Source organism: Stegostoma tigrinum, chromosome 39 (genome assembly GCF_030684315.1).
Source record: "Stegostoma tigrinum isolate sSteTig4 chromosome 39, sSteTig4.hap1, whole genome shotgun sequence".
Lineage (NCBI taxonomy): Eukaryota > Metazoa > Chordata > Chondrichthyes > Orectolobiformes > Stegostomatidae > Stegostoma > Stegostoma tigrinum.
Genome location: NC_081392.1, coordinates 5,153,916 through 5,169,992, shown reverse-complemented (window position 1 = coordinate 5,169,992; position 16,077 = coordinate 5,153,916).

Here is a 16,077-nt window from a genome sequence, read left to right as displayed (position 1 = left end):
ACAATAAAGACACCTGCCATTCAACTTAACGGTACCCTTCATGATTTTATAAACCTCTAATAGGTCACCTCCACACTCCAACCTCTAAACATTCTACCCAGCCTGTCCATACAACTGAAACCCTCCATTCCCGGCAACATCTTGGTAAATCTTTTCTGAACCCTCTCCAGCTTAATTTCTCTATTTGCTGTGTTTCTGTGTACACCTACATTGCTGTTTGGAAGGGAGTCCCAGGAGTTTAATCCAGTGACAAAGAGGGAACTGAGATATAGTTCCAAGTCAGAATATCACAAAGGAAACTTTGTTGTGCCTCCTGCTGTGTGTACTCATACCCTGAAAATCAGACAGTATCATTGTAGCTGTCTGCTTCCCTTGCCCACGCTTACTGCTTCTGCTCATGCACAGTCTCCTAACTTACCTCACAAGAATCTTCCATCAGGACATTCACCAACATTGGAGCTTCCCTTGTTGTAAAATATTGAACACACCTTAAAGGAGAACACAAAAACATGAGTGTCCAAATGGATGACTAGGATTCTAGAAACATTAGAAACAGGGTAAGGCCATTCAGCCAATTCAATGACGGTTGATCTGCATTGTAACTCTATCTAGCCTCCTTCGCCCCATTTCTGTTGATACCTGTACCCAATGAGTACAATCTACAAGGGTCCAACTGTCCAAGTGCATCCAGAGTTTGTACTTGATCTCTGCCCTTTTCTATTGCTTATGTGAAAAAGTGCTTTCCAGTTTTGTTCTTTATCAGCTTAGGTCCAATTTTAAGGTTATGAGCCTGATTCTGCTACAGGGAGAAATGGTAGGTCTGTGTCCACTCTACTAATTCCATTTAACTATTTACACTCCCCAATCAGATTTACCCTCAATCTTCATTCAACTTTCTGAAACCTCTCAGTATGAATTCACCTTCCCAGACCCAGACTTTTGAAAGGGCTTCCATTATATTAATGTTGACCTCTCTTGGCACTTTCTCAGCAGCTTCTCAGCAGCATTTTTTAAGATTCATTCATGAGATAAGGGGTCAGTGACTAGGCAGCATTTATCGCTCATCCCAATTGCCCAGAGGGCAGTTAAGAGTCAACCACATTGCTGTGGGCCTGAAGTTACATGTAGGCCAGACCAGGTAAGGATGGCAGTTTCCTTCTCTAAAGGGCATTAGTGAACCAGATGGGTTTTACATCTGTACAGCTGTAATACCATATCCCACCATATCTGTTATGTTACTCTGATGCACTTGTACAGTACAATATGCCTGTAAAGCATATAAAACAACAATTTTCACTGTACCTTGGTACATGTAACTAATAAATCAAATCAAATCAAGTTTCATTCTGGTGGAATTTCGCTGCATCTGCTCCAAGTTCAGCACATCCTCGTGTCAAAATCTGCTCACAGTTACTCCAGTTAAGGTCTGGTCATGACTACACAATAACATTTTATTTTTCAAATATTCAAATAGCACCAAATTATGGTGATATTTGAAGGTTTTTGCTGTATTTTACTCTGCTGTTCATTGCAGAGTACAAGTGACAATAAATCATCATCATCAAAGCTAGTCATCATTAAACTGGCCCCCAAGTCTGTGTTTGGTCTCCTTGATATACAGAAGACCATATTGGGAGCAACAGATGCAATAGATGTAGTTAGATGAAGCACAGGTGAATCTCTGCTGGATCTGGAAGGATTGTTCGAGGCGTTGGACGGAGGTGAGAGGGGAGGATTGGGGCAGGTGTTGCAGTTGCAGGGAAAGGTTGTGAGTGTGATGGAGAATGTAGATCTGACATGGGAGTTACAGAGTGAACAGTCCTTATGGAAAGCAGACAGGGTTTGGGAAGGAAATATCTTTTTGGCAGTGGAGTCCAATTGCAGGTGGTGGAAATGTTGGATGATGATGCGTTGGATTCGGAGGTTGGTGGGGGGGTACGTGAGGACTAAGGGGACTCTATCCTTACTGTTGTTGGGGGGGAGGGTCTGAGGGTTGAAGTGCAGGAAATGGGGGAGATGGAGTTGATGGCATCCTTAATTATAGAGGAGGGGAAATTCCAATCCCTGAAGTAAGAGGGTATCTGGGATGTTCTGGAGAAAACATCTCAGCTTGGGAGCAGATGCGGCACAGATGGAGAAATTGAGAGTATGGGGTAATGTTTTTACAGGGAGCTGGGTAAAAGGAGGTGTCGTCAAGGTAGTTGTACGAGTCAATGGATTTGAAATGGATGTCAGTGGTGAGTTGGTTACCGGAGGTGGAGACAGAGAGGTTCAGAAAGCGGACGGAGGTGTTAGAATGGTCCAAGTGAATTTGATGGTGGTGTGGAAGGTGTTGGTAAAGTCGATGAAAGGTTTGAGCTCCTTGTGGGAGAACAAGGCAGCACTACAGTCATTAATACAGCAGAGAAAGAGGTGAAGGATGGTGTGGTGTGTTGTTGAAGAGGGACTGTTCCATGAATCCAACAAAGAGGCAGGCATAGCTCAGGACCATGCAGGTGCCCATGGCCACCCTCTTGGTTTATAGGAAGTGGGAAGCGCAACACCTGCCCCAGATCTCCCCTCTCCCCTTCATCCAAGGCCCCAGAGAATGATTTCAGATCTGGGAGATTCACCTGCACTTCATCTAACCTGATCAATTGTAAAGGTTGCTCCCAATGTGGTCTCCCAACCTTCCATTGCCATCCACTTTGACTCACCCTCCCACTCCCCTGGTGACATGACTATCGTTGGCTTCCTCCACTGTCAGAGTGAGGCCTCGGATAAACTAGATGATGATGGGATAGTGTAGGGGGAAGGGCTTAGATTAGTTCACAGGCCGATGCAACATTGAGGGCCGAAGGGCCTGTCTGCGCTGTAATGTTCTATGTTCTATGTTTTAAGTTCTAATGTAAACTGAAGGAACAACATCCGATATTTCATCTTGGGAGCACACAGCCAATGACCTTAATATTGATTTCACCAGCTTCAAAATCCCTGCTTCCCAAACTGTCCATCTACCTGTATCGACATATCTTCATCTCACCTACCCTCCCCCCAGCCCCACCTCCCTCCTTCTATGTATTTCTGGGCTTCCCTTCCCCTCCCAATCCTGAAAAAGGGTTCCGACTTGAAACATTGACTTTCCTGCGCCTCGGATGCTGTCTGACCCTGCTGTGCTTTTCCAGCTCCACATTTTTTGACTCCAGCTTCCAGCATCTGCCTCCATTCTGCCTCCACGCCCCTAGTTTCTAATATTCCAAACAAGGGGTAACACCCTTTCAGATCCCACCCTGTCATGTTTCAATAAGATCACCACTCATTCTTCTAAACGTCACCAGGTGCAGGTCCAATCTGTTCAACTTTTCTTCGTTCAATAACCTCTTTATTCCAGCAATGAGTCAAGTAAACCATCTTTGAACTGCAGCTAAAGCAGTTACATCTTTTTGTTTTCAAAGAAGCAGACCAAGATTATACACAGTAATCTAGATGGAGTCTCACCAATGGCACTGTAAAGTGGCTGCCATAGCTTTGCCATGACTTTTCCCTTCACTGAATTTGTATATTTACCTTTTCAAACCCTGCACTCATCCCCATTACTCTCTGTCCCTCCTGACTTGGCATCATTCACCATCCTAGATATTCTATTCCTTCATTCATGTTGAAGCCTCACAGCTGATTCCCATAAACTTAGCTGCTCGTATCGCACCCAACAGAGTTCAGATCCTTTTTGATCAATTTTCAACTCACGTTAAAAGGCTCGCGCCAATTCTGTATCAGTATTTTTATGAACAATCCTTTGCATCAAGCCTTGTCACACAAAATCAAAATGCTGCAGAAGCTGGAAATCTGAAATAAAAACAGAAAATGCTGAAGAAACTCAGCAGGATTGGGAACATCAGTGCAGAGAAAAATAGAGATAATGCTGACAGTTCTTTGAAATTGGATAAACCTCATAATATGCCTTCTGAACAATGTTCAACCATTTTCTTTCTCTTGCATTCCTCAAGAGATTCACTTAAATTTGTTCAGTACAACTTGCATTTATTTTGTGAGCTCTGAAGGACAAAATAACTTTTTCGAAAGATTCAAACTTCCAGTTCTGAGGAAGGGTTGGTTATCTGTTAAAATGTTATCTGATTTCTTTCTACAGATACTACCAGACCTGCTGAGCTTTTCCAATGATTTATGTTTATGTTTCTGATTTCCAGCATCTGCAGTTCTTTTTCTGTGTTTTTTTAAACTTCCAGTTAATAGCTGAAAGAAGAAAATACTTTAAAAAATTACTATAACAAATGGCCATAAAGCCACTATTGACTCAGCGCTGTTTTTGAAAGCAATGTATGTTTTATGTTAAAGAGTTTCTCAGAAAACTGAGGAAAGTGCCTGGTGATGGTCATTCACAATTGCTATTTGATGAAATGAGGGTACCATTGGAAATTGGGAGCATCTGTGAACAGTTTACTATCAGGATTATAATCTGTGATAATATGATAATTCATAAGCATAAAGGTGAAAAAATGTTTCTGTATTTTAAGATATAATTACCTTCAAAACAAAAATAATGTTTAGTGGATGCTGTGCAGAGCCTTCATAGAGGAGCTTCTCAATCTCAAACAAACCTGGAGCTTAAAGGAATACAGGCTCCATTTGGATGATGGCTCTTTGACAGTCGAGAGTTAATGAGATAGATAAATCACAGCAGAGTCGTTTTTGCAGAGTGAAGTCTCTATACTTCCATTTCTCCGGGCAATGCTGTGTTCCTTGCACATCTGTCTCTCAATGGTGAAATGTCCTATTACTTGCTCCAGAATTGATGACACAACTTTTCCAATAAAAGATGTTAAGCTATTCAGCCTATAGTTAGCTGCTTTTCTGCATTCCTCCCTTTTTGAGTAGGAGTGTCACATTGGCAGTTTTTCAACCCTCTGGTACTTCTCCAGAATCAAAGCAGTTTTGGAAAATTGCAACCAATGCATCCATTGTATCTGCAGCAATCTCTTTTCGGATTCTCGGAAACATGCCATCAGGGCCAAGCGACTTATCTGTCTTTTACCCCATCAGTTTGCCTAATACTATTTCTTCAGTGATGGTGAGAGATAGTAGTAACTGCAGACGCTGGAGAATCCCAGATAACAAGGTGTAGAGCTGGATGAACACAGCAGGCCAAGCAGCATCATAGGAGCAGGAAAGTTGATGTTTCAGGCCGAGACCCTTCATCAGAAAATGATGAAGGCTCTAGGCCTGAAACGTCAGCCTTCCTACTCTTATGATGCTGCTCAGCCTGCTGTGTTCATCCAGCTCTACTCCTTGCTATCTTCCGTGATGGTGATGGTTCTTAATCCCGTCCTCCCCACTGTAATCATTAGTATGCATGGAATGTTTGAAGCATCTTCCACCTTAAAGGCAGATGCAAGCTATCTGTTTAACTTCTCTGCCATTTCCTTGTTCCCCAAAACCATCACCCCGGATTCAGTTTTCAAGGGGTCTACGCCCACTTTCACCTCCACTTTCTCTTCATGTATTTAAGAAAGCTCTTATTAACAGTTTTTATCTTTGTATTTGTTATCTCTTTAGTTCTTCTTTGTTGTATTCTGAATTTCTCGCAGTTTCTGGGGATATCACTGATGTTGGCCTCCTTATATGCTTTACTCTTCAACTTAATAATCTCCCTAATTTCCTTGGTTAGCCAAGGCTGGCTTTTGCCTCTCTTAAAATCTTTTTTCCTTACTGCGATGTATTGTTTCTGAGAGTCATGATTTACTTCCTTAAACTACTTGCTTACTGTCAGTCCAGAAATCTCCCTACCCAGCTCACTTTACCTAACTCTATGCTCATTTCATTATAATTCCCTTCATTTAAGTTAAACCCAGTTATTTCTCACCAAGTTTCTCACTCTTGAACTGAATATTAAATTCCGTCATGTTATGATCACTACTTTCTTGGGATCTTTTCCTTTGAGATCATTTATTAAACTTGCCTCATTACCCAACGCAAGATCCGAGATAGCTTGCCCCCTAGTTCACTGTATGGCATATTACTTTAGAAAAGTATATCTAATGCACTCCAGTAATTCACTGTCGTTGCTACCTTTTCCAATTTGATTAATACAATCAAGGTAAACATTAAAGTCACTCGTAATTATTGCTCTATTCTTTTTAAAATGCTTTTCTTAGGTCCTTCTGACTTCCCAGGCTCTTACGTTTTCAAAAGTATTCTGCATTTCTATTTCCTTATACTAAAGTAGATGGCTTCATACTTTGGCACATTATACCTTGTCTGCCATGTTCTTGTCCACTCACTAACCCGTCAACATCTCTTTGCAAGTAAGCTCTGTGTCCTTCTTAAAGCTTAGTTTCCCATCTAAATTTGTACTCACAGCAAACTTAATTCAATTACGCTCTGTCCCCTCATTTAAGTTATTGATGTAGATTAAACTTAGCTGAGACTCAGGTACTGGGCCTTAGAATAGACACTAAATTTCAATTTACACACACCATTCATTCCCACTCTTCAATTCTCTCTGTTCAGTTTTGTTTTCCTTTATTCTGTAATGGGATGACAGCATCACTTGCTAGGAAGCATTTCTTACCCACCCCTAAATGTCCACATGGCAGCTCGGAGTCAACCACATAGGGACAGCACGGTGGCTCAGTGGTTAGCACTGCTGCCTCACAGCATTAGGGACCTGGGCTCGATTCCAGCCTCTGGTGAATGTCTTACTTGTGTTCATCCAGCTCTATACCTTGTTACCTTGGATTCTCTGGCATCTGCAGTTCCTATTATCTCTCACCATCACTGAAGAAATAGTATTAGACAAATTGATGGGGCAAAAGACAGATAAGTCGCTTGGCCCTGATGGCTTATGGAGTTTGCACATTCTCCTTGTGTCTGTGAGGGTTTTCTCCGAGTGCTCTCGTTTTCTCCCACAGTCCAATGATGTGCAGGCCAGGCGGATTGGTCGTACTAAATTGCCCATAGTGTTCAGGGATGTGTGGATTACGTGGGTTATCAGGGGATGGGTCTGGGTGGGATGCTGTGAGGGTCAGTGTGGGCTTGTTGGTCCGAAGGGCCAGTTTCCACACTGTAGGGATCCTATGTGAATTGCCATGGATCTGGAGTCTCATGTAGGCCAGGCCAGGTAAAGATGGCAGTTTCCTTCCCTAAAAAGCATTAATGAACAAGTTTTTTCAACAATAAATTCATGGTCATCATTTATTGAATTCAAACTGCACCATCTGCCATGGTGGGATTCAAACCCAGGTCCCCAGAACATTATCTTGGTATCTGGATTGACAGTTCAGTGATAATACCAGTAGGCCATCACCTCCTGTCAAGTACTACTCAATATATGCTAATATGTTATTCTCAATTTTAGGAGCAATGTGTTGTGAACTAGACCAAACCCTCTCAAAACTTATCAAGGAGATAGCCTGGACCACAACTTCTATCTTATATAAAGGCAAGTGTAAGACAGGGTTTTCCAGATGTGATTTAGTTGGTCAAATTATTAGCCTTTATGCAAAGAACATTTTATTCTTACACCACAGTTAAAATATAAACAAAACAAGAATTGGCCTAACTTCAGTTCTATCAAAATACTTAGAAAATAATATATATTCTAACTATTACTCATCAACTGTTCCAATATAGCAATATCCCATAAACACACCCTTGGCAAAGGCAAATTCAGCAAAACAGATTTCCCTCATGTGATCTCCTCCAGCCCAGATGGCACAGCAACAAAATGAGCAGCAGGGAGAGACCGCAAGCTTTTTTTGCAGCAGCAGATAGAGAGAGCTGTATCTAGCATCTTCAACTTCAAAGCCCCCAAATTCAACAAGTGAAAGCAAAAACTAAAATCCTTGGTCTGTGTGAGCCTGGCTCCATCAACTCATGCTTCTGTAGCCTAATTTTTGACAAAAAAAACCCCAAAGCTACTTTTCTATGGAACAAATAGCCCAGTACCAATTTTACAACATTCTCTTTAAGAGAAAAAGATCAGAACAACTGCCACTTAAAGGCACAGTTTATCGCAGGCACTAATTATGTGTGCCATTGCATGACATTATCAAATAAGTTTTGAAAGCTCACCTGCACTGCATTCCCTTTTCTACCATGCTAACTCAAGCTTAAAAGGCTCTAACAGATTTGTCAAACATCATTCCCCTTCCATAAATCATTGTTGACTCTGCCATTCAGAAAGTTTCCACTACCCAATTTCAGAGGGTATTTAAAAGTCAACTATATTACTCTAGGTCTGCAGAAATCAGCTAAAGATGCAATAGCCCAGATAAGATTTGTTTAAACATTCAATGATAGCTTCATCATCACCATTCAATTTCAGTTCCAGACATTTTGGTTTGATTTGATGTGATTTGATCTGATTTGATTTAGGGGAGGTAACGGCCTAGCGATATTATCGCTGGACTGTTAATCCAGAGACCAGTTAATGTTCTGGGGATCTGCATTTGAATCCTGCCACTGCAAATGATGGAATTTGAATTCAGTAAAAACAATCTGGAATTAAGAGTCTAATGATGACTGTGAACTGCTTGTTGGGAAAAGCCAATATGGTTCACTGACACTTTAAGGATAGAAATTGCCACCCTTACCTGGTCTGGCCTGCATGTGACTCTTGGGGATGGGCAATAAAATGCTGGGCCTAGCCTTCATTCAATGGATAAAGAGAAAGGAATTATTGTCCCATGTACCTCGGTACAGTAAAAAGTTTTGTTTTGCATGCAGTGCAGGCAGATCATATCATACAAAAGTGCATTGGCGTAATAGAACAGAGCGAAGAATGTGGCTCCAGAGAAGATGCACTGAGACCAAGATCAACATTAAATGTAAAATTTGAGCGGTCCATTCAGAAGTCTGATAATAGCGAGATGTTGTTCTTGAATTATGATCTGTGGGAATTGAACTCATGTGTTCACGGAATTAGCTTGATTGCCAGTCTGGCCACTTAGTTGCTGGTCTAGTGATATTACCACTTTATCATATTTCTGGATTGGACAACATGCTTTGGTGAGCTTAGCCTGTACCCTGCTACACAAAGTAACAAAGCACGGCTCAATTAATCTCAGTGGCAGACACTGAGACACCATTTTGTGAAGCCAACAGCGGCTTGCTGCAATCTGACGTACTCAGGTTGACTGTGCATCTGCCACTTTATTGAAGTTGCTTTAAAATTTGGACATTAACTGGGAGGTGAGCACCATTAACCTCGCCAGTAAACCCACTGGGAAAATCTGAGTCATAAATCTGAGGCTGTTTAATGATGGAGTATGAACTGTTTATTGAGGATGGATACAATACTTTTGGCATTTAGAAGCAGGCAGGTTTGTAATAGAATGCATGTCTCTCAACATCTGTTAAAGTTTGTGTCACTGCGATTAGCCAGCTGGCGGCTTGGTCATTTTAAATCATTTAATAATTTGAAAGACTTAATAATCTATTTACCCTAAGGGGCTTGAATCAATAAACAGAATTAAAATATGCACATTGGCTAGGGATAAATCCAAATCCAATACATAGAAATACATACATTCCCCTAATGCACTCTGACTGATGTTGGGCTGACAACATTTTAAATATTGGAACAATTTTAATGATGAAATGCTCAACAAAGCCATTGCATTATCAGCAATGATGAGAAACAGTAACATGTTCCGGATATGAACCAATGATTAGCTTTAATGAATGCAAGAGAACATATTACGTACTTTTAAAAAATTATTCGTTTGTGCGATGTGGATATCAATGGATAGCGTAGAGACATTGAAACACTGAAAATAAAAGGCCATTCAGTCTTTCAAGCTCACTCCATCATTCAACATGATCATTGCCAATCCTATATCTCAACATCATATTCCCACTCTTTTCCACACTCCTGGACATCTTTAGCCTCTAGAAATCACTCTATTTCCATGGAATCATGGAGCTGCACAGTACGGAAACAAAACCCTCAGTGCAATGCACCCATGCCAACCAGATATCCTAAATTAATCTAGTCCCATTTGCCAGCATTTGGCCGATATCCCTCTAAACCTTTCCTATCCATGTACCCATCCAGATGCCTTTTAAATGTTGGAATTGTACCAGCCTCCACAACTTCCTCTGGCAGCTCATTCCATACACCCACCACTGTCTGTGTGAATCTATTGCCCCTCCGGTGCCTTTTAAATCTTTCCCCTCTCACCTTAAACTTATGTCCTCTAGTTTTGGACTCCTCCTACCCTGGGAAAAAAGAAGACTTTGATTATTCGCCTTGATACAGGCCCGTCATGATGTTATAAACCTCCATAAGGTCACCCCTCAGCTTCCAACGCTCCGAGGAAAATAGCCCCAGCCTATTCAACCTCTCCCTGTAGCTCAAACCCTCCAGCCCCAGCAACATCCTTGTAAATCTTTTCTGTACCCTTTCACAAGTTTCACAACATCGTTCCTGTAGCAGAGAGACCAAAACTGAACCCAGTATTCCAAAATGTATAGACACAACATGACACCCCAACTCCGATACTCAATGTACTGACCAATAAAGGGAAGTGTGCCATATGCCTTCTTCACCATCCTATCTACCTGTGACACCTTAAATATATTCTGTGATTAGCATGTAGAACTGGGAATGATCCTAAAATTACGACCTTTGATTATTAATTTCCTAGCTCCCTGCATTTTGTTGCAAGACCTTATCCCTCTGTACACCTATGTTGGAGTCACAATCTTTGACAGTTCTCCTTTCTCTTCAGAATGCCCTGTAGGCGCTCAGTGGCATGTTTGGCCCTGGCATCAGGTGGGCAATATACCATCTTGGTGTCATGTCTGCAGCTACAGAAACATTTGTTTGTTCACCTTATTGATTCCAGAGATTAGGGCTTGCCTTATGAAGGGAGATTGAGCAGTTTAAGCCTATACCCTTTGGAAGGATCTAATTGAGGCATCTACGTCGCTGAAGGGGATTGACAAAGTCAATGGAGAAAGGATGTTTCCTCATGTGACACAATCTAGAATGAGAGGATTAGGATAAAGGGTAGCAGATTTAAAACAGGGATGAGGAGAAATTATTCCTCTCTAATCTATGGAATTCACTACACAGTACTGTGACTACAAGTAAATTTAAGGTTGCAATAGACAGATTCTTTAATCAGTTAAGGGATGAAAGGTTACAGAGAGCAGCAGGAAATAGAGCTAGCTGAAACGAGACAAATTAATACTTGGAAAGGATTAATTCATCATTAGAAAGTCGGGATTTATCAGGGATAGTCAGAACAGATTTATTAGAGGGGGATCCTGTCTAACAAATTTAATTGAGTTTTTTGAAAAGGTGACTAAATATTTGAAGGAGGGTAGTGCAGTTCAAGCTGTTTACATGGACTTCAGTAAGGCTTTGACAAGGTCTTGTCTGGAAGGCTGGTCCAAAATGCAAGAGCCCTTTGAATCCCAGGAAAGTTGGCAAAATGGATCCAAAATTGGATTACAGTTGGATGCAAGCGTAATGGTGAAGTTTTGTTTTCATAATTGGAAGCTTGTGACCAGCAGCACACCAGTGGATGTGGTGCTTGAACTCTTACTGTTTGTTATTTAGATTAAAAACTTGGACGTAAATGTAGAAGACACAATTAGTAAGTTTGCAGATGACACAAAAGCCGGTGGTATTGTTGATAGTCAGGAGGATACTTTGGCTACAGTCTGATGTTGATCGGCTGCTAAATGGCATGATGGCGCCAGGGTAAGTTGCTCCATTTGGAGCTCGACTTTGCTTGCCAGCTCTCTTTCTCTTTATTTGTCTGTCCTCTTTCCTTCCCCTTTATTCTCTCTCCCTCTGTAGTAGTTTTATCCCCCAGCTACCCCCATTCCCTTTACCTACCTACCGAAGGAGTTGGGAAGGAGCTGGGTCATGACCGGGAACCGTGTGGGGGAGCAGAGCACGTGGGTTCTGTCCTGCAGCAACAGCGGATCAAGCGTGGGCCAGACCGACAGCAGCGGATCAAGAGTGGACCGGTGAGAGTGGGCCAGTGAGGGCCGGTGAAACAGCCCAGTGCGGGCCGGTGGGACAGCCCAGTGCGGGCCGGTGAAAGCCCAGTGCGGGCCGGTGGGACAGCCCAGTGCGGGCCGGTGAAACAGCCCAGTGCGGGCCGGTGGGACAGCCCAGTGCGGGCCGGTGAAAGCCCAGTGCGGGCCAGTGGGACAGCCCAGTGCGGGCCAGTGGGACAGGCTAGTGTGGGCTGGTGAGACAGCCCAGTGCGGGCCGGTGGGACAGCCCAGTGTGGGCCGGTGAGATAGCCCATGTGGACGGTGGGACAGACCAGTGTAGGCCGGTGAGACAGCCCAGTGTGAGCCGGTGGGACAGCCCAGTGCGGGCCGGTGAGACAGCCCAGTGCGGGTCGGTGAGACAGCCCAGTGCGGGCCGGTGAGACAGCCCATTGTGAGCCGGTGGGACAGCCCAGTGCAGGCCGGTGAGACAGCCCAGTGCGGGCCGGTGAGACAGCCCAGTGTGGGCCGGTGGGACAGCCCGGTGCGGACCGGTGGGACAGCCCAGTGTGAGCCGGTGAGACAGCCCGGGGTGGGCCGGTGTGACAGCCCAGTGCGGACCGGTGTGAAAACCCAGAGCAGGCTGGTGGGACAGACCAGTGCAGGCTGGTGGGACAGCCCAGTGCGGGCCGGCGGGACAGCCCAGTGTGAGCCGGTGAGACAGCCCAGTGTGGATGGTGGGACAGCCCAGTGTAGGCCGGTGAGACAGCCCAGTGTGGGCCGGTGGGACACCTCAGTGTGGACCGGTGGGACAGCCCAGTGTGGGCCGGTGGGACAGCCCAGTGTGGGCCGGTGAGACAGCCCAGTGTGGGCCGGTGGGACAGCCCAGTGTGGGCCGGTGAGACAGCCCAGTGCAGGCTGGTGGAACAGCCCAGTGTGGGCTGGTGAGAGGCCAGTATGGGCCAGTGGAACAGCCACATGCAGGCCGATGGAACAGCCCAGTGCAGGCCGGTAAGCCCAGTGTGGTCTGGTGAGACAGGCCAGTGCAAACTGGTGAGACAGCCCAGTGCGGGCCGGTGTGGCAGCCCAGTGCAGGCCACTGTGACAGCGCAGTGCAGGCGGGTGGGACAGCCCAGTGCAGGCCGGTAAGCCCAGTGTGGTCTGGTGAGACAGGCCAGTGCAAACTGGTGAGACAGCCCAGTGCGGGCCGGTGTGGCAGCCCAGTGCAGGCCACTGTGACAGCGCAGTGCAGGCGGGTGGGACAGCCCAGTGCAGGCCGGTAAGCCCAGTGTGGGCCAGTGAGACAGCCCAGTGCGGGCCAGTGTGACAGCCCAGTGTGGACCGGTATGAAAACCCAGTGCAGGCTGGTGGGACAGCCCAGTGCAGACCGGTGGGACAGACCAGCGCGGTCCGGTGAGACAGCCTAGTGTGGGCCGGTGCGACAGCCCCGTTTGGGTCGGTGTGACAGCCCAGTGCAGGCCAGTGAGACAGCCCAGTGCGGGCCGGTGTGACAGCCCAGTGCGGACCTGTGTGACAGCCCAATGCAGGCTGGTGGGACAGCCCAGTGCGGGCTGGTGTGAGAGCCCAGTGTGGGCTGGTGAGACAGCCCAGTGCAGGCCGGTGTGACAGCCCAGTGCAGGCCAGAGGGACAGCCCAGTGCGGGCCAGTGTGACAGCCCAGTGCAGGCGGGTGGGACTGCCCAGTGCGGGCCGGTAAGCCCAGTGTGGGCTGGTGAGACAGCCCAGTGCAGGCGGGTAGGACAGCCCAATGCAGACCGGTGAGACAGCCTAGTGTGGGCCGGTGTGAGAGCCCCGTTTGGGTCAGTGTGACAGCCCAGTGCAGGCCAGTGAGACAGCCCAGTGCGGGCCGGTGTGACAGCCCAGTGCGGACCTGTGTGACAGCCCAATGCAGGCTGGTGGGACAGCCCAGTGCGGGCTGGTGTGAGAGCCCAGTGTGGACCGGTGGGACAGCCCAGTGCAGGCCGGTGTGACAGCCCAGTGCAGACCTGTGTGCCAGCCCAATGCAGGCTGTTGGGACAGTCCAGTGCGGGCCGGTGGGACAGTCCAGTGCGGACCAGTGTGACAGCCCAGTGCGGGCCGGTGTGACAGCCCAGTGTGGGCTGGTGGGACAGCCCAGTGCAGGCTTGTGGGACAGCCCAGTGCCAGCCGGTGGGACTGCCCAGTGCAGACCGGTGAGACAGCCCAGTGCGGGCCGGTGTGACAGCCCAGTGCGGGCTGGTATGACAGTCCAATGCGGGCCAGTGTGACAGCCCAGTGTGGGCCGATGTGACAGCCCAGTGCAGACCGGTGGGACAGCCCAGTGCGGGCCGGTGTGACAGCCCAGTGCAGACCGGTGAGACAGCCCAGTGCGGGCCGGTGTGACAGCCCAGTGCCGGCCGGTGGGACAGCCCAGTGCAGGCCGGTGAGACAGCGCAGTGCGGGCTGGTGTGACAGCCCAGTGCGGGCCGATGTGACAGCCCAGTGCGGACCGGTGAGACAGCCCAGTGCGGGCCGGTGTGACAGCCCAGTGCAGGCCACTGTGACAGCGCAGTGCAGGCGGGTGGGACAGCCCAGTGCAGGCCGGTAAGCCCAGTGTGGGCCAGTGAGACAGCCCAGTGCGGGCCAGTGTGACAGCCCAGTGTGGACCGGTATGAAAACCCAGTGCAGGCTGGTGGGACAGCCCAGTGCAGACCGGTGGGACAGACCAGCGCGGTCCGGTGAGACAGCCTAGTGTGGGCCGGTGCGACAGCCCCGTTTGGGTCGGTGTGACAGCCCAGTGCAGGCCAGTGAGACAGCCCAGTGCGGGCCGGTGTGACAGCCCAGTGCGGACCTGTGTGACAGCCCAATGCAGGCTGGTGGGACAGCCCAGTGCGGGCTGGTGTGAGAGCCCAGTGTGGACCGGTGGGACAGCCCAGTGCAGGCCGGTGTGACAGCCCAGTGCAGGCCAGAGGGACAGCCCAGTGCGGGCCAGTGTGACAGCCCAGTGCAGGCGGGTGGGACTGCCCAGTGCGGGCCGGTAAGCCCAGTGTGGGCTGGTGAGACAGCCCAGTGCAGGCGGGTAGGACAGCCCAATGCAGACCGGTGAGACAGCCTAGTGTGGGCCGGTGTGAGAGCCCCGTTTGGGTCAGTGTGACAGCCCAGTGCAGGCCAGTGAGACAGCCCAGTGCGGGCCGGTGTGACAGCCCAGTGCGGACCTGTGTGACAGCCCAATGCAGGCTGGTGGGACAGCCCAGTGCGGGCTGGTGTGAGAGCCCAGTGTGGACCGGTGGGACAGCCCAGTGCAGGCCGGTGTGACAGCCCAGTGCAGACCTGTGTGCCAGCCCAATGCAGGCTGTTGGGACAGTCCAGTGCGGGCCGGTGGGACAGTCCAGTGCGGACCAGTGTGACAGCCCAGTGCGGGCCGGTGTGACAGCCCAGTGTGGGCTTGTGGGACAGCCCAGTGCCAGCCGGTGGGACTGCCCAGTGCAGACCGGTGAGACAGCCCAGTGCGGGCCGGTGTGACAGCCCAGTGCGGGCTGGTATGACAGTCCAATGCGGGCCAGTGTGACAGCCCAGTGTGGGCCGATGTGACAGCCCAGTGCAGACCGGTGGGACAGCCCAGTGCGGGCCGGTGTGACAGCCCAGTGCAGACCGGTGAGACAGCCCAGTGCGGGCCGGTGTGACAGCCCAGTGCCGGCCGGTGGGACAGCCCAGTGCAGGCCGGTGAGACAGCGCAGTGCGGGCTGGTGTGACAGCCCAGTGCGGGCCGATGTGACAGCCCAGTGCGGACCGGTGAGACAGCCCAGTGCGGGCCGGTGTGACAGCCCAGTGCCGGCCGGTGTGACAGCCCAGTGCAGGCCGGTGAGACAGCGCAGTGCGGGCCGGTGTGACTGCCCAGTGCGGACCGGTGAGACAGCCCAGTGCGGGCTGGTGAGACAGTCCAGTGCAGACCGGTGAGACAGTCCAGTGCAGACCGGTGGGACAGCCCAGTGCGGGCCGGTGAGACAGTCCAGTGCAGACCGGTGAGACAATCCAGTGCAGACCGGTGGGACAGCCCAGTGCCAGCCGGTGAGACAGTCCAGTGCGGACCGGTGAGACAGACCAGTGCGAGCCGGTGTGACAGCCCAGTGCAGACCAGTGTGACAGC